The sequence below is a fragment of the Felis catus genome, chromosome D2 (assembly GCF_018350175.1).
Source record: "Felis catus isolate Fca126 chromosome D2, F.catus_Fca126_mat1.0, whole genome shotgun sequence".
In the NCBI taxonomy this organism is placed as follows: Eukaryota; Metazoa; Chordata; class Mammalia; order Carnivora; family Felidae; genus Felis; species Felis catus.
Genome location: NC_058378.1, coordinates 9,256,929 through 9,280,817, shown reverse-complemented (window position 1 = coordinate 9,280,817; position 23,889 = coordinate 9,256,929). Strand labels below are relative to the sequence as shown.

The 23,889-nt window shown below is 46.5% G+C and overlaps 1 protein-coding gene and 1 long non-coding RNA gene across 2 annotated transcripts in view; one reads left to right on the top strand and one right to left on the bottom strand.

Annotated features, from left to right (window-relative positions):
- The window catches only part of CHRM3 (cholinergic receptor muscarinic 3), a 522,351-nt gene that overhangs the window by 494,978 nt on the left and 3,484 nt on the right, over positions 1 to 23,889 (top strand). The window lies entirely within an intron of this gene.
- On the bottom strand, positions 16,869 to 21,681 carry LOC123380983. The gene is made up of 2 exons (XR_006587479.1): positions 21,625 to 21,681; positions 16,869 to 20,499 (listed from the first exon to the last, which is right to left on the bottom strand). It is a non-coding gene; the product is annotated as an uncharacterized LOC123380983 (long non-coding RNA).

The window sequence follows — 23,889 nt, the reverse complement described above, 5'->3', positions numbered from 1 at the left end:
TTTCTTTTTTCTTGAAGGATTATTGAAAGTGTTTCTCTCCTCTTAAAATCTTTCGAATGCAAATGAAAAACCTTTGGCAAAGCTGAAGTTCCAAAGGAAATATATTTATCATATGAAAAGAGAAACCCATCAACAGACACAAACATCAGCCCTGGTTTGATGCAAGTTCTATTCTCAAGAAAGCTAAACTTGCCTGATTTCTGTTTGCACACAACAGGTCCCAAAAGATAGGTCCGCACCCTCACCTCCCCGAATCTGTGACTGTTACCTTAGTTGGAAAAAGAGTCTTTGCAGGTGTAATTTGGGGCTTGAGATGAGATCATCTCATGGATTGTCTATGAGGGTCCAGTGATAAGTATCCTCATAAGACAGAGGAGAAAGCGGGAGGAGGCAGTGCGACCAGGGAGGCAGAGAAAGCCATGAGCCAAGGAGCGCCGGGAGCCCCTGAAGGTGGAAGAAAGCACAGGAGGGACCCTCTCCTAGAGCCTCTGGAGGACAAGCAGCCCTAAGACACCTTGATTTTGGACGTGTAACCACTAGAACAGCAAGAGACTAAATTCCTGCTGTTTTCAACTCACCCAAGTTGTAATTTATTAAGGCAGCCACTGGAAACTAATACACTGACCTATGAAGATTGAGTAGGTGCTTATTAGTTCCATTAATGAAGCTTTTTGAAACCGATTTGGTTCATGTGTCTTGTATAGATGAATGATAAAGGGTAAGAAAAACAGCTTACCTCGGGCATCTTGAAATCTCCTTTTTTCTTTTAGTTACGCTAGCTTTCCTATGCGTGACTGTGGATGGTTGTAGAGTAAATCCAGCATATGTCTGGTGCTTGCTACTAAGTTTTATTTTTTTTAATTCTTTTTTCAACGTTTATTTATTTTTGGGACAGAGAGAGACAGAGCATGCACGGGGGAGGGGCAGAGAGAGAGGGAGACACAGAATCGGAAACAGGCTCCAGGCTCTGAGCCATCAGCCCAGAGCCTGACGCGGAGCTCGAACTCACAGACCGCTTAACCGACTGCGCCACCCAGGCGCCCCGCTACTAAGTTTTAAATATGACGCATCCGGGGCGCCTGGGTGGCTCAGGTGATTAAGCGTCTGACTTCTGCTCAGGTCATGATCTCGCGGTCCGTGAGTTCGAGCCCCGCGTCGGGCTCTGTGCTGACAGCTCGGAGCCTGGAGCCTGTTTCAGATTCTGTGTCTCCCTCTATGACCCTCCCCCGTTTATGCTCTGTCTCAAAAATAAATAAACGTTAAAAAAAATAATAAATATGACACGTCCTGGTTTGGCAGTGAGCAGGTCTGTACCAAAGGTCCGCCCTGGCCCTTCACTGTGTCGGGCACTGTGGAGGGAAAGTAAAACGGAAGCCTGTCTATGACTTCAATGCTTCTGATTGTTTCCTTCTCTTCAGCGGGACTCTAATTTCTTGAGTTTAAAAGCATGCCTTGAAGTTTGGTAAATATCCCCCAAAGCCTTGGGAGGCTGAATTCATAGGTGCAGAGTGAATTCTTGCTGAGGGGCTGGTAGAAAACAAGTGGACTGTACTTAGCCACCAGCAGCAGGTGTCTTACCAGATACAAGACGGGAATCATGCTGCCGGTCTTGGTTCCTTCTTACTGCCAAAGAGCTTGCAGTCGGCCGTCTGTTTAGAATCCGATTGGTAAGAATTGGGGCGGGGAGGTGACCGGGAGGAACGCCTGAAGAGAATGCTTAGAGATCACTGGAGAAACTGTAACAGGCAGGTGCCTTAGAAGAAATGGAAAATAATTGATGTCCCCGAAATAGCCCCAGGCTCCCCGGTGGGTGTCTTGAGGACAGTAGGTTCTGAAACTTTCACCATGTATTAGAAATGCCTGGAAGGCTTGGTGAGACATGCGTTGCTGCGGAATTTCTGAAACAGGATGTCTTCCGTGGGGTCCAAAAATGTGCACGTCTAACAAGGAACCAGTTGCTGATGCTGCTGGTCCGGGGACCACACTTTGAGAACCACTAGTCTAGGAAGCTTATATGAGGGAAGGATATACTCATCTAGTCAAATTGATTGGCTTCTTGCGGTTATCTTGGGGCCATTTCTTGTACCCTGAGAGAAATACCACTGAATGCTTTTTGTGCTGAAGTCCTCAGTATATTTTTCAGTGCAGATCCATTTATCTGGTGACAACTTTGGCAACAATGACTGTGTGGTGGGCACTCCAGCAACCACATTGTGCTTTCAAGTAGAGGGCACATCTGCTTCCTGCCTCCCACACTCGCACGGTGACTAAGCCATTAATCCCGCGTCAGCGCAACACCAACAGTGGCCTTTCCCTCAAAGGCCACATAGGGAATCTTCAGCTCCTACCAGGCCCATCTCGACAGAGGGCAAGGTGATTCCGCGAAACAGCTAACCGATCCAAGTGCGCTGGGTTAAAATCGTTCGTCGACCTCTCTCCTTCTCTGGTCGGTCATATGGAAGCTAACCTGGCTCTGATTCCCCGACCAGAGAGTTGAGGGGATTGCCAACTAAAAGGCTCTCACAGCTATTGCTAAGCGATCTAGTTATTTCTGATCGATCAACAAAACCGTTACGACGGTTAGTGCTGCAGACGCTGCTCCCTGAGTTCTCCATTGCATGTGCTTTTGGTACTCGGAGCCGGTCACGTGACAGACGTTTTTTGAGGAAGCAAGTAAGGTAGGTCTGGTTCCTGATGCTTCTTGAGGCAGAACCTAAACCTTGACTTCATCTTCTCTGGCGCCCAAACCTTGGAGAACGTGCGGAGGGCAGTCTTGGGTTACAGTCGTAGGCAGCACACGATGGGTGTTGAGCGGTGTTGGATGGCCAGCAGAATGGCACAGGGGATGTGCTAATGACCAGTGATTTGGGGTCTTTCGCATGAGGGCTTCCAACCCTGATGGATATGTATTCTAATTTAAAATATCACGGGGAAGAAAAAAATAGACGTTCCCATGGAAACATTTTCTCAGGGCCAGCTCTCCTCTCTCATTATCATATCTTATTTAAATATTTCCTGGAATCAGTTTCGACTTAACCCTTCCGTAGGTCCTCCACCTTCTGTGGCCATGGATAGCATGTTATCTGGTCAGAGGCTTTCTTGAAATAAACTGTAACATTGCAGGCAGTCCCGTGGACTTCCATATTGTGCTTTCAATAGTTGCTAGTTGAATATCACGTGAAAATTTCATTAGCATTCATTTCTAGATCTCTAATTAAGAATTTTAAGTTGGCTGAAACGACCGTTCCTTCAGGAACCCCAGTGGACACCTGCTTACAGCCAGAGAGGGTACCATTTGTCACACATTTGCTAATTGTATTCCAGCCTGGTTCCAATCAGCATCGCTGGGCCGCCGTCTGAGCCACATTGTACCAAACACGTGGAGGAAACTTTCCCATAAACCTTTCTTTGGCATATGATGGACTCAAAGTGACTTCCTCTCTGTCAGTTTTTATCATTCTCAGAAAAACTAAATCCCTCAAATAGGAGGTTTGCATGTCCCAATTTGTCCCTTTGTGTCCTTCTAAGACCGCTTCGGTGACTAGCTTCCCCGGGGTTGACAGACAGGTCCCTTTACTACTGGCTCTGCCAGCCGGGGGAACCCTTCCTTTTTCCCTTCTCCCCTGCCCACCCTTTTTCGAATGTGATCATTTGGTGGCATACAGTGGGATCTCATGGGTTCTTAACTTTAGAAGCTAACTAAACGTTCTCAAACCTAATTCATTGAAATACATCATACCTGGGCCAACTCCAATTTCCTTCTGCACAGCATCAGAATTTCCAGCCATTGTATTTGCATTTGCTTGTTGAGGTGTTTTTGAAGACTTCATTACCTCTAAGTCTACAGATACACATATTGAGTGAGTTGCATATAGAGTTTTAAAAACTTTAAGTTCCTCAATCATAATCGTCTGAATTTTTGTTGGAATTGGGAGAAAATTTACTGTGAAGCTAGTAAAGCTAAAACGGCAAGCTCTTTCCCTTTATGCAAGCCTCTGGGGGAGAGGAGAGTGATGGCATCTTATACTCCTAATTTCGTATGCATTTTCTTAAAGGGGGACAATAAACTTGTAGAAGCTTCAGTCTCCACAAAGTCTATATCTGCCCCTGATTGGAATATATTGAAATATCAACTCGTATAGAAAGCCTTTTCTTTCACAGCCTGTTTTTGGAGTGGAAAGGGTTTCTTATCGTCAAGGCAGTGGTGCTCACGGTCACTGTGGTGTTCTCCTCTGGAGACAAATGCATTCTGACACCAACATTCATGTGTCAGTAGGAACAGCAACAAGAAATAGACTGGATAAAGCGATCTATTCTGATGCAAGTGTCACTGCCTTCACAGAGAAGCCAAGCAGGGTGTTAATCAGCTTCCCCGAATGATTAATTGTCATTAGTCCTGTCTCCAAGTCTGCAGGCCAGGGAAGGAATCTTAGGGTGGCTTCCTCTGTCATGTAACAACTGCCCCGCGAACTCACTTCACCTCCGTGTACAGCTCTACCGAAGGCTGTGCAGACTGGTTGAACCAGGCTCCACCGGCAATGGAGAACAACGAAGTACTTTGTCGTGTTCAGGGGCACTGCTAACTGGGAGCCAGTCCCGTCACTGTATCAGTGGCTCGTGGAGGTGGCATTTCAGCCCTCGGTCCCAGACTGGGATATGCTGAGCCTGTGTCAGAGACGTAACCGATTCTAAAATACGGTTCTGCCAGAGAAAATAACTCATAATGAGGGGGGTAAGAATGAATAAGACACGCTTGCATCAAAGAGTACAAATTTAAACTCGGGAAGGGCCTGCCCCTGTAATTCTGGGATTCTCCCACATACTGTTTCCTGCTTCATCTATTACAGAGAAAGAGGAATCGATTCTCGAACTAGCAATGTATGAACACAACATTAACGATGTGCTTCATGCCAATTACAAGAAGACCCCATTGGTAGAGTAGGTTAAGCAAACCATGGAGACTGTGGTTTAGTGTCTGACACACAAAGTCTATAATCCCATTGGACACGTCCGATGTCTCTTGGGCAAATTCTTAACCCCTGAGGCTCTGTTTTCTCAAACATAAAATGTTAAGAATATCCACCTTATAGAATTACTCTAAGGATTTGCCCTAATGAATATATACTTTGAATATGTACATAATATATGTGCCATATATGAGATAGGCGCTCGATAGATGACAGTATGACCAGTTATTACAGAATTGGTTATGTCATGGGTCATGTTGCACCTGCTGAAGCATAATGATCCCGCATTCTGCACAGCTCTGTGCAATGTGCAATGTTCAGTCTCCAATATTAATGTGATGTGGCGTGTCGAATCGCCGACATCATAAAGGCTTTAAAATCATTTGGGTCTGGGATTTGGCCATTGATAAATTTGTCCTTCACAGAAGCATGGCCACTCCATTGTGGTATATTATTAGTTCTATGAAGCATTCGCTGCTTCGCAGATCGACAGTGAGATACAGTTAATATCTACCACACAGACGTCTGGGTGGCTCAGCTAAGTGTCCAACTCTTGATTTCAGCTCAGGTCATGATCTCACCATTCGTGAGTTTGAACCCCACGTCAGGATCTGCACTGACAGTGCAGAACCAGCTTGGGATTCTCTCTCTCTCTCTCTCTCTCTCTCTCTCTCTCTCTCTCTCTCTGCCCCTTTCATACTCCCAGTGTCTCTGTCTCAAAATAAATAACCTTTAAAAAAATATCTACCACAGACAGAGACGTCACATCGTGGCCACTGCATCAGAAGCTTAACCTTTCTTATCTCAGGAAAGAAAAACACAAGACTCGGAGGGTGAAGCCACCCGCCCAGGCAACTTAGGTGTGCGATCATGCGGATCCAGCTCCGAATCGTGCCCTTGCTGGGTTACAGATGCATGTTAGTGCCATTCCTTGCCCTCTGGAGTTCAGAGGCAGGTGGGGAGATGTGACACTTCTGAGCTCATCGGGGCAGGGCCCCCCCCCGTGCCACGGTCCCTCAGTGAAGCCCCGACAGCAAGTGCCCAATCGCCCAGAGGAAGGGCAGTTTGATGGGGATTTCTAAAAATAATTCCGGGCACCAAACCTCAGTATTCTGCCCATGATTATTTTTTTGTTTGTGTTTATTCCGAATCCTCAGTACAATTTCTTCTTTTCTGTCTGATAAATCTTTTCATTTTATTAATTTCATACTTCTGGTATTTAATGTTTGCATTCATACTCCTGTGCGGTTTTAGAATAAGGATTTGCACTGTTTTGTTAGACCGGTTCAACCTTATTCCTTTGCCCTTTGTTTTTAATCCCGTGGAGCCAGAATTAATAGTGATATGAGCTTTACTTTCCATTTGGTTTCAGGAAATTCAAAACAAGAGATCATTGTTTTCTAATATTTAATTGTGAGGGCTGTGCCAAAATATACATTTTATTATTTTATTTAAATCTCACAGTTTCTGCTCTCATTGTTTCATTTTAACAGATGCGTAGTGCTTTGAACAGTCACTTTTTTATACTTTGAGAGTTTAGTGTCCATTTTCTTTCATCAAAATCTGTGAGCGTTCTTGGAGGGTAGTGTTTTCCAAAAAGGGTTGACCCCCCACCACCACATCTTCTCCGTCACAGTCCTTTCGTATCTCTTCATTGGTTTGACTTCCACACGGCTTTGTGATGTGGGCCAGCTGCCGAGGACGTGGAGACATGGCCCTCTGCCTTCTTACTAGAATTTCAGTAGAGCAAGTGCGGAACGGGAGTCTGGAAACCGGTCATTGTGTTGTTTGGAGGTTCGAAGAGATTCGCATGGGCCACGCTCAGGCTGACTCGGCATCATGTCACTTAAAAGGAGGGAGAATCGTCAGGGGACGCTGTGTCTCATACGCTCTCCTGCCGTGAAAGCCTGCTGGAGTCCAGGACATAACGTGCTAATTAATGAATCCTGGTCCATCCCTCTTTATGGTACCGGGTGCCTTTTAGGCATGCGTGACGTAGATTTATTGGCGCTGAAGGAGAAGGATGTCCACGATATACCGTTAAATGAAAAAAAAGCAAGGTAGACAGCGTGATACACGTTGGCTGGTTGGGAGCAATGTCTTGGGTTAGACGGCCTTCGTCCTTCGTGCAAATCTTATCTCCGCAGCCTACAAGCTGTGTGACCCTGGCCCGGTGACTTAACCTCTCTGTGCCTCTTGTTTCCTCATCTGGCCATTAAATGAAAGACTCTTAACTCTCAGAATTGTCGGGAGGATTAAATGGCTTAATATGTGTTTAAACATAGAGAACGGTGCCTGGCACACAGGGAGTGCTTAAATACGTACATATGTGATTTTGGAAGGACGTATCCATTCCTCTACCAAGTATTCACTTAACAAGTGAACTGTTGCCAGTGGTTACCTCTAGGGTATGGGAGTGAGAGAGGCGGGGCAAGAGGCCTGCGTTGGTGCTTCATACATTTGGGTGTTGCTTGGCAATGGGCCTGGTGGATGCGCCACCAGGGTAGAGGTTAGGAAAAGACGGGGAGCCGGCCGCGGCTAGCTGCGGGACCCGGGGCAGGTCTCTACGGCACTCAGTGCACCGGCTTCTTCACGCTGCAGGCGGGAGGCCTGACCGTCCCCACCTCACGGGATGATTATAAGGCTGCAGGGGTTAATACACGCGCACTTGCAAGAGCCCGGGTCCCTGGAGGACAGATGTTATCGATGGCAGCACTGGAAGGGAAACTGAGATCAAAACCTGCAGCCCCTGGGGTCATCGTGGTGTTTGTCTTTAAAATCACGAGAAAGGAACCAAGAAGGCGTGTCCCCCAAAGGACAATAGAAGTCAAAATAAAATTGTGGGGTCTTGCTTACATTTCCACCATTTTTTCTCCTTCCCGCAAAGCCTTTTAATATCTCAGCCGTGTGTACATTCTTCGCCGATCGTACCAAAGCCACCTCGCCAGTGTGTTCATTTTTTTTTTTCCTGTTACTGGAGATTAATTCTCCCTGTTCTCCATTTTTTCCTCTTCTTCAGTAGAATTCGTTTGAACCTTGAGGGGTTTTTGCTTTCAAGGAGGAATCACAATTACTCTATCTTTCTCTTGCCTGATTTGCTTTTATTAGAAAAAGTGAGTATTACTTTTTTCATTTTATTTATTTTGAGAGAGAGAGAGAGAGAGAGAGAGGGAGAGGAGCAGAGGGAGGGAGGGAGAGAGAGAGAGAGAGAGAGAGAGAGAGAGAGAGAGAATCCCAAGCAGGCTCCACGCTCAGCACAGAGCCTGACGTGGGGCTCGATCCCATGACCCTGGAATCATGACTTGAGCTGAAATCAAGAGTCGGATGCTCAGCCTACTGAACCACCCACCCGGGCGCCCCAAAAGTGAACATTATTACTAAAACCATATGCCTTAAGGGTCAATCTACTGAACAAGTTACCACCAAGGGGCCGCTTTCCTCCTATCAGAGTTGTGAATTCTAAGACAGACTTGGAAACTCAAAAAGTAAGGATAAAAATGCCTTTGCTCATTGCCCCAAGAGGCTTACAACCTGTCAGGAGGATGAAGATCCGTAGAAACAAAAAGCGATGTGTCAAATCTCTGACCGGGGAAGGCCCAGGTACGTCCCAGGGACTCCAGCTCTGGGCGTGATCACATGGCAGGCAAGAGAGGACCGACACCTTCTTATAAAACGCTTCCTGAGGGGCGCCTGGGCGGCTCAGTCAGTTAAGTGTCTGACTCGGCTCAGGTCATGATCTCACGGTTCGCGGGTTTGAGCCCCGTGTCTGTGCTGACAGCTCAGAGCCTGGAGCCTGTTTCAGGTTCTGTGTCTCCCTCCCTCTCTCTGACACCCCCGCCCCCTGCTTCATGCTCTGTCTCTCTCTGTCCCAAAAATAAATAAACATTAAAAAAATTGTTTTTAATAAATAAATGCCTATTGAGTGATGACGGTTGTGCCCCCCGCTTTCTCTGTTATCTCCTTGAATGTGCCTAACAGCCACGCGGTGTTACCCCTGCTCATTTTCTGGTGCGGATACTGAGGAAATGACAAGGCAGCACCCAAACCCGGACAATCGCCTCACAGGACTCCCAGCACAGGGTGTGGGTCCAGGGTCACCAGTGTGAGGGCCAGAGTGCATAGGGGGCAGCGGAGAACGATGACAAGATGATGGTGTTTTCCGTGTGGCTCTTTCCCCCGGGGCAAGCCTGTCTTTGCCTTGTGCCCCTCACGGAGGGACATCTAGAGGGACAGGGTGGTTGAGAACCCCTCTCTCTCTCTCCCTCTCTCTGCCGTGGAAGAGGCTGAGGCAGGCCCTTGGCGATGGGGACTCCTCTCCCAGCCACACCTCCTTTCTGTCCCAAGTCATGGGTGCTACCGAATTCTTATCTTCTTGGACCAGCCCAGCCCAAGGGCACTAGGCGATCTCTCCACCTCCCCCTGCAGCCGCCTCTCATCAGATGCGACCTCGGTCTCTGCCTCCCTGCCGCCGCCGTTTACCCTGGGCGCCCGCATCTCCTCGGGCCCTTCCGTTATCAGCGCTTCTGTCCTAAGTGCGGCCGTGTTGATGCCAGGGACGCGGGAGCTCAGGCCACAGTTCTGGGTCTGCTGTGGGAAAGAAGTCGTGCAGATCTCCGAGTAAAACGGCGAGCGGGAGAAGCAGGAACCTTCCCTGGAGGCGCCTCCCCTGCGGCGAATCGAGGGAGGAAAACTGAAACACACTGTGCTCGGAGGGACGGGAGCGTGTAGGGCGGCCGGCTACGCCCTGCAGTGGCTGTTCCCTCTACCTGGAATGCTGTGCTCTTTGTTTCCTGCTTGGCAGCCTGGGGTTTTATTTCTCAAGGCTCGCCAGATACCCCCGCCGACTCAAGCAAAGCTGGTTATTCACCGGACTCCTTCTCTTGCGGCAATTCACCGTAGCTAACGGTGTCCCTAAGGAGTGGTTTCTGGGGAGCAGGAACCCTGTCCCCCGTCCGAGGCCACAGGAAGCGCTCAAACGCACCGACTGTCTCAGATGATGACTGAAGGGTTGATCAAATGATGACAAGATTGATTCCCGTAGGTGGGGAGTGGGATTTCCAGAGGAATTAGATGTGAGCTGATTCTTTTTTTTTTTTTAATGTTTTATTTATTTGAGAGAGAGAGACTGAGCACGAGTGGGGGCAGAGAGAGAGAGGAAGACGCAGAATCCAAAGCAGACTCCAGGTCCTGAGCTGTCAGCACAGAGCCCGACGTGGGGCTCGAACCCACCAACCGTGAGATCATGACCTCAGCCGAAGTCAGACGCTTAACCACCTGAGCCACCCAGGCGCCCCGTGAGCTGATTCTTGAAGAGACTTTGCCAACCGGCTTGCCAGGTTCATGAGTGCCAGGACGTTTTCCAGGCACTGGATCCATTTTTCTGGATCTCTATTATCTGTCTATACACGGGAGTTTCTCAGCCTCTGGACGACAGACCTCTGGGGCCGGATAATTTTGTCGTCGGGGGCTGTGCTGTAGGATATTTATCGGCGTTTCTGCCCCCCCCCCCCACCACCCCTGCTACACACATTCTCCCCAAGTTGTGACAAGAAGAATGTGTCCAGACATTACCAAACGTCCCCCGAGGGCAGAGTCACCCTGGGTTTAGAACTCCACAGAGGCTGGCTGTCGGTTAGCCTTGAAAAAACCATTCTGTAAAATTGAACAATCACAGAAACTTAATAGTCTTAACCATTCTCAAGAAACTGCTCTGGACCCGTCAGGCTATCTATGCTGAATGTTCTCTACACATTCTATCTAACCCTCAAGTAGGATAATCCTCATTTTATAGTTAAGGAAGCAGGATCAGAGTGCTCAGGAGATTGCCCACCTGGCAGAAGGGGTATGTTTGCTGGCCTAACGGGATCGGGCCGGACTCAGTCTCCCCTTATGTGCACGCCCCCAAGTAACTGCTACTTCTTTGCAAACAGTCTTCCGGCACGTGGGGATGGGGAGGTGCAAATTGGCTGAAGTTTCGAAGGAAATCAGATCGATGAAATGCGTCCAGCTACAAAAATAAATACTCTGATAAATACAGACCTTGAAAAAAATCATAACTAGTCTAACTGAAAGCAATCATAAAACATAAATGTGAAGTCAAACGAACATTCTTTGCCAGGTGTCCTATCAGTATATAAATGGACACGTTAGAGGGGCGCCTGGGTGGCTCAGTCGGTTAAGCGTCCGACTTCAGCTCAGGTCACGATCTCACGGTCCGTGAGTTCGAGCCCCGCGTCGGGCTCTGGGGTGATGATGGCCCAGAGCCTGGAGCCTGCTTCCGATTCTGTGTCTCCCTCTCTCTCTGCCCCTCCCCTGTTCATGCTCTGTCTCTCTCTGTCTAAAAAATAAATAAACGTTAAAAAAACTTTTTTTTAAATAAATTTTTAAAAAATGGACACGTTAGAAACATGTAGTCCAGGGGCGCCTGGGTGACTCAGGTGGTTAAGCATCCGACTTCAGCTCAGGTCATGATCTCGCAGTCTGTGAGTTCAAGCCCCGCGTCGGGCTCTGTGCTGACAGCTCAGAGCCTGGAGCCTGTTTCAGATTCTGTGTCTCCCTCTCTCTCTCTGCCCCTCCCCTGCTCATACTCTGTCTCCCTGTCTCAAAAATAAATAATAGACATTAAATTTTTTTTATTTAAAAAAAATATGTAGTCCACAAGTCTGTTTTCACTAGATTTTCATCGGAATTATTTCTTTGAGTGCATTAGCTCTGTCAGTTTACAGACACGATTCCTCACCCATCACAAACGCACACACCGTATTCAAAAGAAGTAACAGTAAATTTTCAGAATATCGAGAAAATAAGAAGTAAATCCTAGATCCTGAAGGTTTGCGGTAGAACAGAATCCGGCTGGCCCCTCTTTCTCTCTTTTCCCTCAGAAGCGAGTAAGTAAAGGGATAGGGAGTGAGCCCCTCTGAGCTTTGTTTTCTACCTCTTGCTGTTGCTCTAAAAATTCTAATAACGAAAGGTGTGCGGCTCGAGAGTGCTGATGCAGATAATTAGTCCAATGTAGACGTTTGTTTTTGAGGCTCCACCGTGTTATTTCAGCAGCCAGCTGTTGTGCATAGACAGTAGTGAGGCCAATACTTTGCCAAGCAGCCTTCCTTTTTGTTGTCAAATTGCATAAAACCTATGAAAGGCAGCAACCAAGGGAGGCGGCATGATCCATCGACTTTTCAAAAACAAGCTTTCTCTTTTTGAAGTGGCGTTTTATTCCCATTTTGGCATTCCGGAATGTTCTGTTCGCAACAGGAGCAATTGCACCATATTAGGGCACGACTTTCCTCCTGGCAGCTCGAAACAAGAGCTGGGTTCACAAAGTTTGGTTCTGACTGTGCGAGTCTGCAAAGGTTTGATTCCCTTTAAAGACACGTTTGACTGCAGCGGGTTTGTTGACCCTTTGGCTGTCCCTCCACGCACCGCATGACTGAGCCGCGCGGAGGTTCCCGCTCACCGGCCTGGGGAGAAGGGCTGCAGCCTCGCGCCCCGCCCGCCGAGACGCTTCTCCGGGTCTGCTTCGCCACCTAGTGGCCGGCTCTGGAATTGCCTGCCATCTGAACAACGTAGCGTTGGGGAAAGTCCTTTTCATTGAAGACTGGTGAATAAGGACACAGAGACCCTCTGAACAAAGAAGGGGAGGAGAGACCCACAGCAAACCCTGAGAAGTGATGCGTACTTGGTGCTGAATGTGGAGGAAGGGCTGAATAGTTGATCTTAGAAAAAAGCATGGTTGTGAACTGGAAAGGTATTTTTGTTTTTTTCCCTTGGCCCTTCGTGATTTAATAATAATAATAGTAATATAATAATTATAACAACAACAGAAGTGGAATTAAAGTTCTAGAAAAAGTTAATTTACACATTTTTAATCATTTCAGGAGGTTTAAAAATTGACAGCCCCCAATCCTTTTTTTTCACGATGGCTTGGAGGAAATGAAATGGCTTTGTCTCTTGGAATTCATTTAAAAAATGCCTCACATTTACATTGGCCTTTTAGGTGTCTCTAAGCACTTTTACACGTGTTTTCATATTGGATATTTACATTTTTTAAGTTTTTAAAACGTCATCTAGGTAGTTTACAGATTTATAATCCCAAAAACTTTTCCCATAACTTAGGGGGATTAAATTTCTCATAATGTTACTTTCAACTCTTGGCACTCTCAAATAGTTCACATTTTGTTCCAATTTTTCATTTTAAATACTAAGAAAAGAGGCCAAACTATCCACTGCAGTGACTTTCAAACATTGCTGACCAGGACCGACAGTACAAATTACATTTTATGTCATACCTGTGTATGTGAATATGTGTGTCCTAAAAAGAAGTCTTCAGAAACAGTACTTACAGTTATTATGTGTTCTGATATGCCCTGTTCAATTCTGTGTCTTTTCTTTTTTATTCTCCGGTTGGCCCACTGATTGGTTTCTGGTTTCTGTTTTGAAAAACTCAGCGAAGCAATTCTGTATGTGCTCGTAAATACAATGTGGTGAAGATGGTCTGGAAAAATATACACTCAGAGGTGAAATCGGGAACCAACCTATATATGCACAGATGTCACTAATCCACGTGGAAGGATAGGGCGTTCCTCCCAGAATAGTGGAGGAGGACTTCGTGTCCCCACCCACTGGCAGGATCGTGCTCGTTTTTTAATGCCTCGCCTGAGGTCTGCAGGCTGGAACACTTCCATAGCAATGCCCTGAATGTCCCACCAACCCCCACGGGCCCCGGCTCCCACCCGACGGGTCGGAAATCTCTGGATCCCTGTTCCGTTCCTGCCTCACCACCCCTTTGCCCTTGGGCAGCCTGCGTTCCTAGACCTTCTGCCTGGGATTACTTAGCTTGCGGGGATCTCTGTTCCCGCCACCTGTTCCTTCCCGAGCATGAAAAGGCGGGGCTTCCCTCAGGTGTCCTCACCAGTGGACGTCAGTTCAGTGACCATAGATTAGGAACTTCCTTGATTCGAAATAAGCCCTAGAGCATGTAGGCTTTTGATGGACAAGCTCCACAGTGTGTAGGCTGTTGAGTCAGGATGAGAAAGAGTGCTGAGCCTCGAAATCACATCCCCTCCTCGGGGAAAGGCCTTAAACAGGAGCCCCACGTTTATCATCATTTCATTTGGATCTTGCCCAGGACCCCTGGTTCTTAGCAAGTTACATGTTACTTCTGAATGGCAGGGGTATGTACGGAAAGAGAGTAGGTGACTTCATGTCTAATAAGTCTTTTTAGATAGTCCTTATGGAAGCCCTTAGGACCTTCTGATCGGTTTCTCTGATGTCATTCCAACAAGACTTCCATCACTGAACCTCCGAGAGCACGAGGGTGCTTTTAAGAAGACGGATCTGGCACAGGGGGCCAGGGAGAAGGTTATGGAAAATGTCTCAGGTACCTGTACCTGAGTGAAAGTTGGAGGAGGAGGAGGTCTCGTTTCCTGGCCACATACGGACACCCCCTTACTAGATCCAATGGGTACAGCTCGCTGTGGATGGACTGGGGGCGCTGGAAATGCACTCCCCTGGCTGGGGATAGAAGACAGTGTGCTGTGAAGATGCAGGGCCCCTGTGGATGTTCCCACGGAGGAACAAATGGGAGAAGGGCCCCCCGCAGCCGTGGGGAGACAGGGTGCACGACTGACTGGAGAACTGGGGTTTGCCACGTGTCAGATAGGATGTTAACTATTCACGTATAACGTGGGTATTACCTTTTCCACCCACGAATGCTGCCCCGTGCCAGCAAGGAATCTCATCTGTATATACCAACTGCAATCTCCGTTTTCACGCCCCATTCGGCATGGGGAATCGCCACACAGCAGCTTACAACACCCATTTGCCATTTCAGCTGGTGGCAGGGTTCCCGGGTCGGGGTGTTAAAAGCTGAGATCCCGGGTGTCAGCCGGCCTGAGCTGAGCTCTGGAGTTGTGAGGCCGAGGGACCAGCCGCTCCAAGTGCGTGCAGGCTGTCGCAGCTACTGCCCTCTTGACCCAGAGGCAGAGACGCCCCCCTACCTCCCACCGGGCGCCAGGCAGGGAGCGTGTGCGGCCCCCCGTGACCCCTGCATCACCAGCATCCTCAGACCTGGTTTTTCCTGACCCTCTCCTCATGGAGAACCAACACCAGGGTGGCGGGCGGAAAATTCCAGCATCTTCCCGTCTTAACTCTCTTCCCTGCCTCCCTCTGGCTTTGGAAACGCATACTTTTCCCATTAGGAACGTTACAGATTAGGCTGAAGTCCTCTTTGTCCATCACCCACGCCCTCATCATCTTCCCCAACTGAGACATCACTGCTACTATGGGATTTGCATCTTTCTGTCTTTTTATGACAATTTTAAACATATAAGCATCTATATAAGGTACATACTATTTTTGTATATGTTTTATTGGTACCTGAATCATGTCATGTTTATTCATCACCCCACACGCATTTTTTTCCTACTCAACAATATATTTTTAGAGCTTTTAGAACTATATCCGTATATATCCAGCCATGAAATCATCACCATGACCAAGGTCATGAAGCTCACTTATCCTCTTTGTTTTCTTCTAGAATTAGAGCTTCAGATCTTATGTTTAAATAGATAGATGAGGGGCACCTGCGTGGCTTAGTCGGTTAAGCATCCAGCTCCTGGTTTCAGCTCAGGTCATGATCTCACAGTTTGTGAGTTCGAGCCCCACATTGGGCTCTGATGGTGTGGAACTGCTTGGGATTCTTTCTCTCCTCTCTCTCTCTCTCTCTCCTCTCTCTCTCTCTCTCTCTCTCTCTCTCTTTCTCTGCCCATCCCCAGCTTGCTCTATCTCTCTCTCAAAATAAATAAATAAATAAACATTTAAAATTTTTTAAATTGAGGGGCGCCTGGGTGGCTCAGTCGGTTAAGTGTCTGACTTCGGCTCGGGTCATGATCTCACAGTCCGTGAGTTCGAGCCCCGCATCAGGCTCTGTGCTGACCGCTCAGAGCCTGGAGCCTGTTTCAGATTCTGTGTCTCCCTCTCTCTCTGATCCTCCCCTGTTCATGCTCTGTCTCTCTCTGTCTCAAAAATAAATAAACATTAAAAAAAATTTTTTAATTTTTTAAATTGATAGATCATAGATAGATAAACTTTTATTTGCTGTATTCCCTTTTATGTATTACCAAATTTTCTTAATCCACTGTCAAACTGATGTTCTTTTTTTCCTAATTGTTGTCATGCCAACAAATGCTTCAGCAAACATCCTATGCACATCTCCTTGAATATATGCAAGATTTTCTAGAGGACAGATACTTAGAACTTAAATTGCTGGCTCATGGGGTACCTATTTTTTCCATGATCCTGCTGAATCACTTTTTGTGGTCGTTTTGTCCATCTACTTAGATTTAACGGGGTGAGGAGGGATCTTTCGTATTTGATTAGGCCAGTACACCATTCCCTGGTGCCCAAAGACTTAAATGTTAGTAGATAAAAAGAACTTATCCCTAAAGCCCTGTTTCAGCCAGAGTATTTCTTTTTTAAAGTTTTTCTAATGTTTATTGATTTTTGAGGGAGAAACAGAGCACAAGCAGGGAAGGGGTAGACAGAGGGTGAGAGAAAGAATCTCAAGCAGGTTCCGAGCCGACAGCACAGAGCCCGACTCCGGGATCCATCTCACAAAGTGTGAGATCATAACCTGAGCCGAAATCAAGTGTCCGATGCTTAGCCGACTGAGCCACCCTGGCGCCCCTCTACCAGAGTATTTGAAGTCTGCTTTTAAAAGCACACTTTGAGCATGGTCTGATTTCTTTCTCCTTGTGTTCCTGCGGTCACAACACAGCACTGAGGACATGAGAAGTTGGCATTAGTGGAAAGCAGGCAGCATATCAGTTAATACTTCCGAGAATTAGCCTGTCACACCATGTTTCTTACCCTCTTCATAACCCACAGAGAGCAGGCGGTGGCCAGGGTTTTTGTTTGTTTTTATTCTGATAAGAACCCTTAACATGAGATCGACCTCCTTAAAAAAAAGTGTTTAAGTATATTTATTTTGAGAGAGAGAGAAACAGAGCACATGAGTGAGGGAGAGGGAGAGAGACAGAGAGAGAGAGAGAGAGAGAGAGAGAGAGGGAATCCCAAGCTGGCTCCACACTGTCAGCACAGAGCCCGACGTGGGGCTAGAACTCATGAACTGTGAGATCATGAAGTCAAGAGCTGGACGCTTAATCAACTGAGCCACCCAGGCGCCCCCCCCTCCTTAAGACAATGTTAAGTGCGGGCTTCAGTGTTGTTAACTGCAGACACCGTGTTGTGCAGAAGGTCACCAGCACTCATTCATCTTGCATAACGTGTGCCCCATTGAATAGTAACTCCTCATTCCCTCTCTCCCCCTGCACCCGCCATGGCTAATCTGCTGTCTGCTTCTACGAGTTCTGCTATTTCCGGCACCTCATATGAGTAACGCAGTGTTTGTCCTTCTGTGACTGGCTTAGTTCACTCAGCATAATGTCCTCAAGGCTCATCGTGCTGTCACATATTGCATCATTTCCTTTTTTAAGGCTGAAAACTATGCCGCTCTACATACCCCCCATACTTTCTTCATCCCTTCATCCATCCATAGATGTTTAGTTTGTTTCTGTATCTTGGCGATTGTTAGTAGTGCTACATGAACAAGGAAGTAAGGGCCAGTGGTAAGGAAGTAAGGCTTGGAGTAAGGGCTTGAAGCGCTTCAAGATGCTAATTTCGGTTCTTTTGGATAAATGCCCAGAAATCATTGCCAAGGACAGTGTCATGAAGCCCATCCTCTGTTTTCTCCAAGGAGTTTTGTAGTTGCAGGTCTTATGTGCAGTAAGGCTTTCGTCTGTTTTGTGTTGACTTTTGTGCATGGCATAAGACTGGGGTCCAGTTTCATTCTTTTGCACGTGGCCGTCCAGTTTTCCCAGCATCGTTTGTGGAAGAGACTGTCCTTTCCTCATTGTGTGTCCTTGGCATTCTGAGCTCTTTCTGGTTACCTGGGTCAGTATGTCTGTCTTCAGGCCAGGATCATACTCCTTTAATTACTACAACTTTGTGATGTATTTTTAAATCAGGGATTGTGTTGCCTCTAGCTTCGTTCTTCTCTCTCAAGATGGTTTTCGTTCTCTGGGGTCCTTTGTGGTTCCATATAGGGAAGCCCTCTTGACAGAGGAAGAAATGTGTCTCAGAGAAGCCAGGCGTTCTGCCAAGTTTGTACTCCTTCTCAGCCAGCCCAGAACTCAAACCCAAATCAAACAGGCTCTGAAGACCATGCTTCTTCAACTACCTTTGGCTGCCTTCCAGGGAAAAGTTATTACTGATAACAACAGCATCATATTTATTGATAGAAGCGCAGTTAGTGCATCTCATTATGTGGTGGCCTCAGATGAGCAACCATGATTTCCTAGACATTTCTCCCTCTCAGAGCCAGAAGTCATAACAGGTTTTCGCTCGTAATTTGCTTTGCTCACTACTTTCCATCTCCCATTTGAAAGGCTCTCTTCTCCTCAGTGACCTGTTCACCTACCAGATTCACATTCTTCTTTTTCGCTTTCACATATGAAGATATTAGAAGGAAACAAGTGTAGTTTTCGGGAGTGAATACATGATTATTAACCATTAGCTTTTTAATTACTGTCCTTTAGATGTTGTATCACAAGGGGGGAGAGCACGTAACTACAGGTTATTCTCTGTGAATGGCTCTTTCGCGACAGTAACATTTTTGCTCAGTTCATAATCTATATCCATGGTATGATGGACAGAGACTAGAATATTTTTAAAATAAGAAAAAGCACATATCTGAAACTTTTAAGGGATATTAGATATTGAATTAGCATTGAATTATAAAGAGAACAATGGCCACTGGTAGATATGCCAAAGAACTTAAGTCAAAGATCGCCTGATAGTTTGTGATTCACAGGGTTTCTAGTGATTAATCAAGAAGCCCATAGACTCCAGCAGCACCAGAACGAGTATTTAATGAGCCCGGGATAGAGACATAGTCCTATGCATGGGTGTCTTCTCTCAATTCTGGTTTCTTTTATATCCTGTGTTCCAACAAAGTATAATTAGAATGGAATATTATACAACTTGTGGTGTGCCACAGATTCACAGGATGAAGTGAGCCAAACAAAAAGAATTCATCTCAGGCATATTTTTTAAATTCCTACGTGTTTCTTCATCAACATGGGTCAACTGAGCAAATTAATTTGCTCTTGAATTTTTACAAACGTAATGTGATTACCTGCGGGGAGCAATATGACATTGCCTAAAACACTTTGTGCTTTTTAAAAACTATTTTATTCGTATCCCATATCTCATCTGGGGGTGAGCCCATGGAGGGGAGAGTCCTGAGTCATTGAATTCAGTGGCACCAATCATAATGGCCTAAAGCTAGTTGTGGCTTAATGAGAATTGTTGATGTTGAGGGTGACAGTTATGTTAATTGGGACCCTTTTGGCTGCAGATGGCAGCAACCTATCTCAGGTAGCCCCAGCCACAAAGATAATGGTTGTCTCACATATATATCCTGCGAGGTCAAGGAGGAGGGGTGGACCTCAGGAGTGGCTCCATCCAGGTTTGAGAAGACATCATGATCATGCCGTCTCTGTGCTCCGCACTGCCTGCCGCCTCTCTCCTTCCCCTGTATCTCCGCTCTACGCTTGCTTCTCAGGTTTTCCGCGTGGATATAAATAGGTCACCGGCACCTAGAAATCCCCAGGAACACAGAATTACCCTCCTTTTCCAGGACGCATATCAGTTCCCTAAATTTACTCTTGCTGCTCCTGTTTGCATGTTCTTCAGTCCCATTGCTGAGGTAGAGGAGTCAGGACCACATGATTGATGGTCATCCAGAAATTACATACTGTGGATGACAGGCCATTTCTAAAGGAATGGCCGAAGGAGAGACACATAGTAGACAGCCTCTGCGTGACATTGGCAAGAAGAAACAAAGATGAACGAAGACAGATGTGCCATCAGCACAAATACAAAGCACTGGGATTATTGGCCGTTACCATGATGTATGAGAAAATCAGCATGGCAGAAGCTGTGAAAATAACTGTACAGAACATGATCAATTCCGTGGGACATGATGACAGAGACTTAGTGTTCTTAAGAATTCTGAAAGGTGCTGCAGAGGATATGTGGGATTCAGAGCACACAGCAGGGGCTGGGGTAGGGAGGGCGAGGAGGAAGAAGGGAGGAATATGACATTCGCTGTAGTGCAACCCAAGCGTGGACCTTGCTGCTATGTCCAGGAGGCTTTGGAATGGAAGACGCTGGGGAGATAAAAGCCACTCAGTGTGTAGAAAATTAGCAGGGGTACGTGAGGAAGAGGAGGAATGCATGACAACGGGTGATGATGTGAAGAAAAAAGTAACGCTCATCCGAGCACATGCAGTGGAGGACACTGGACAGGCACCTCGACTCCCCGGGAGAAAGTGGCTGTTAACCTCAGAGACAGGACATTGAGCTGAGGTGTCTGGTTCGAGACGGATCCGTTCTCATCCATCCATATGGGTGCGAGTGTGATGGGGAAGACGGGCAGACACCTTTAGGAATCCTATGGGAAGCTGGGAACCTGGTGGAGGGAGAAGAAACAGATCTTCTGCATATGGATCTGGGAAGGAACCGTAAATGCAACAGAGTACCCAAACAGCAAGTCTCACTTCCCGAATACAGACATCCCTCGGTGAGAGAAAGCTGGAGATAAGGATGAGTTGACCGCACCTAATAAAACCCAAAGAGGTGGGGCGCCTGGGTGGCTCAGTCGGTTGGGCGTCCGACTTCAGCTCAGGTCACGATCTCATGGTCCGTGAGCTCGAGCCCCGCGTCGGGCTCTGGGCTGACGGCTCAGAGCCTGGAGCCTGCTTCGATTCTATGTCTCCCTCTCTCTGCCCCTTCCCCAGCTCTCTCTCTCTCTCTCTCTCTCTCTCTCTTTCTCTCAAAAGTAAATAAACATTAAAAAAATTGTTTAAAAAAATAAATAAATAAAAAATAAAAAAATAAAATCCAAAGAGGTGAAAATAAATAAGGAAGAGGACCCCTTCCATCACCTATGATTGGCAGTTAGTGCATTGCGGTAGATTTCATCTATGCGTTATTCAGATGTTCCTTTTTTTTTTTATTTTTTTTTTAACATTTATTTATTTTTGAGACAGAGAGAGACAGAGCATGAACAGGGGAGGGGCAGAGAGAGAGGGGGACACAGAATCCGAAACAGGCTCCAGGCTCCGAGCTGTCAGCACAGAGCCCGACGCGGGGCTCGAACCCACGGACTGCGAGATCATGACCTGAGCCAAAGTCGGACGCTCAACCAACCGAGCCACCCGGGCGCCCCAGATGTTCCTTTTTTTTTAATATAATTTATTGCCAAGGTGACTAACATACAGTGTGTATAGTGTGCTCTTGGTTTTGGGGGTAGATTCCCTTGATTCATCACTTACATACAACACCCAGGGCTCCTCCCAACAAGCGCCCTCCTCAAGGCCCATCCCCCATTTACCCCTCTCCCCCACTGCCTCCATCAGCCATCAGTTTGTTCTCTGTATTTAAGAATCTCTTACGGTTTGCCCCTTCCCTCTCTGTAACTATTCTTCCCCTTCCCCTCCCCCATGGTCTTCTGTTAAGTTTCTCAGGTTCCACATATGAGTGAAAATACGATATCTGTCTTTCTCTGACTGACTTATTCCACTCAGCATAATACCTTCTGGTTCCATCCGTATTGCTGCAAATGGCAGGATTTCATTCTTTCTCATTGCCAAGTAGTATTCCATTGTATATAAAAACCACATCTTTTTTTTAATGTTTATTTATTCCTGAGAGAGAGAGAGAGAGAGAGAGAGAGAGAGGGAGAGAGAGAGAGAGTGTGTGTGTGTGTGTGAGTGGGTGAGGGACAGAGAGAGGGAGACACAGAATCCAAAGCAGGCTCCAGGCTCAGAGCTGTCAGCACAGAGCCCGACGCAGGGCTTGAACCCACGAACTGTGAGATCATGACCTGAGCCGAAGTCAGGTGCCTAACCGACTGAGCCACCCAGGTGCCCTAAACTACATCTTCCTTATCCATTCATCAACTGATGGACATTTAGGCCCGTTCCATAATTTGGCTATTGTTGAAAGCACTGCTATAAACATTGCGGTACACGTGCCCCTATGCATCAGCACTCCTGTATCTTTCAGATAAATTCCTAGTAGTGTTATTGCTGGGTATTCAGGAGTTCTTAAACTCTTCTTCTCTGTAATAGAACAATACACTAGAACATTTAGACTATTAAAATTTTTTTTTTACAATTTCAAATAGTCCTGAAGTAAATACATGTGTATATGTGTATGAATGTAAGTGCATGTAAAATTGTATGTGTATGCTTTTGTATGCCCAACCATTTATGTATTTTATGTGTAAGTATACACACACACACACAATACATACATGCTACACGTACACGCTGTCAACTTCCGGAATCTTGGAATTTATGCATTATTTGGACACATGCTGCTAAATTACCTTTCGGATTGTTGACCAGTTTACCCTACAGCCAAGACCGTGAAATTATTTCCTTCACACTGTTGTCAATACTCCATGCATCAAATCACTTATATTTTGCCTCGTAGGTGACAAATGGTATCTCATTGATCTTTAAATGCACATTAATTCCACTTGAAAGAGGTTCATCAAGAGTTTCACCTAGTCAGGCCAGGTGTATGCAGCATTGGGACAGGCTGGTGGGAAGCAGAGAAACATCCCAGTGAAACACAGAGGTGGTGGGCTCAAGATTGTCTGGGTATGAATGAATCTCTGCTCCCCTCCTCCGTCACTCATTAGCTTGATTCTCGGACAAATAACTCTCTGTGTCTCAGTTTCTTGTAAAATGTGATTATTTTAAAGATGAAGCGAGATGAAAACATATGGCAATTTGCACGTGTACCACATAGGAAGTATCCAATATATGTTCTGTTTTAATCACTATTATTGCACTAAATTGAGCTTTGAGCATCCTGAAAGCAAAGTGAGCTCATTGTTCGTAAGAAGAAGAGTAAAGTAACACTAGACACTACCCTTATGTAGCACGTTCTGTGTGCCACGCTCTGCACTAAGTACTTTCTTTGCACGTATTAAAATATTTTGATGAGAAGCAAAATTTCTTTGACCACTTACTATGGAATTCTGTGTTAAATTTCTCAATGGTTTATTGCATTATACAGAATGTTTCATTCCTATTTTTCAGTGAGGCAACTGGCACTCAAAAAAGTTAAGAAACAGGGGAGCCTGGGTGGCTCAGTAGGTTAAGTGTCCGACTTCGGCTCAGGTCACGTTCTCATGGTTCATGAGTTCAAGCCCCATGTCGGGCTCTGTGCTGACAGCTCAGAGCATGGAGCCTGCTTCCAGTTCTGTGTTCTCCCTCTCTCTGCCCCTCCCCTGCTCATGCTCTCTCTTTCTCTCTCAAAAATAAATAAACATTAAAAAAAATTTTTTAAGTTAAGAAATACCCAAGATCCCACCACCAGAAAGTAGTTGAACCGAGATTTGAACCTACGCCTTTGGGACTACAAGGTCTTCCTGCTACAGGCTGAGGCCGCCCCAAGAGACTACGTGTCATTCTGACTGCTCTCCGTTGAAAGACTCTGACTTGCAGTGTCTAAAGGCCTGAGTCAGGACCCTTACCATGTGACGTGTGCACATCTTTATATGTAAGAGTTTACAGTTGAACACTTCTTCTTAAGTTTATTTATTTTTGAGAGAGAGAGAGAGAGCATGCAAGAGAGTGAGGGATGGGCAGGGAGAGAGAGACAGAGAGAGAGAGATTGAGAGAGGGAGAGAGAGACAATCCCAAGCATGCTCTGTGCTCTCTCCACTCAGAGCCTGATGCAGGGCTCGAATCCACAAACCGTGAAATCATGACCTGAGCCGAAACCAAGAGTCAGACGCTTAACCGACCGAGCCACGCAGGTGCCCCCGGTTGAGCGCTTTTTA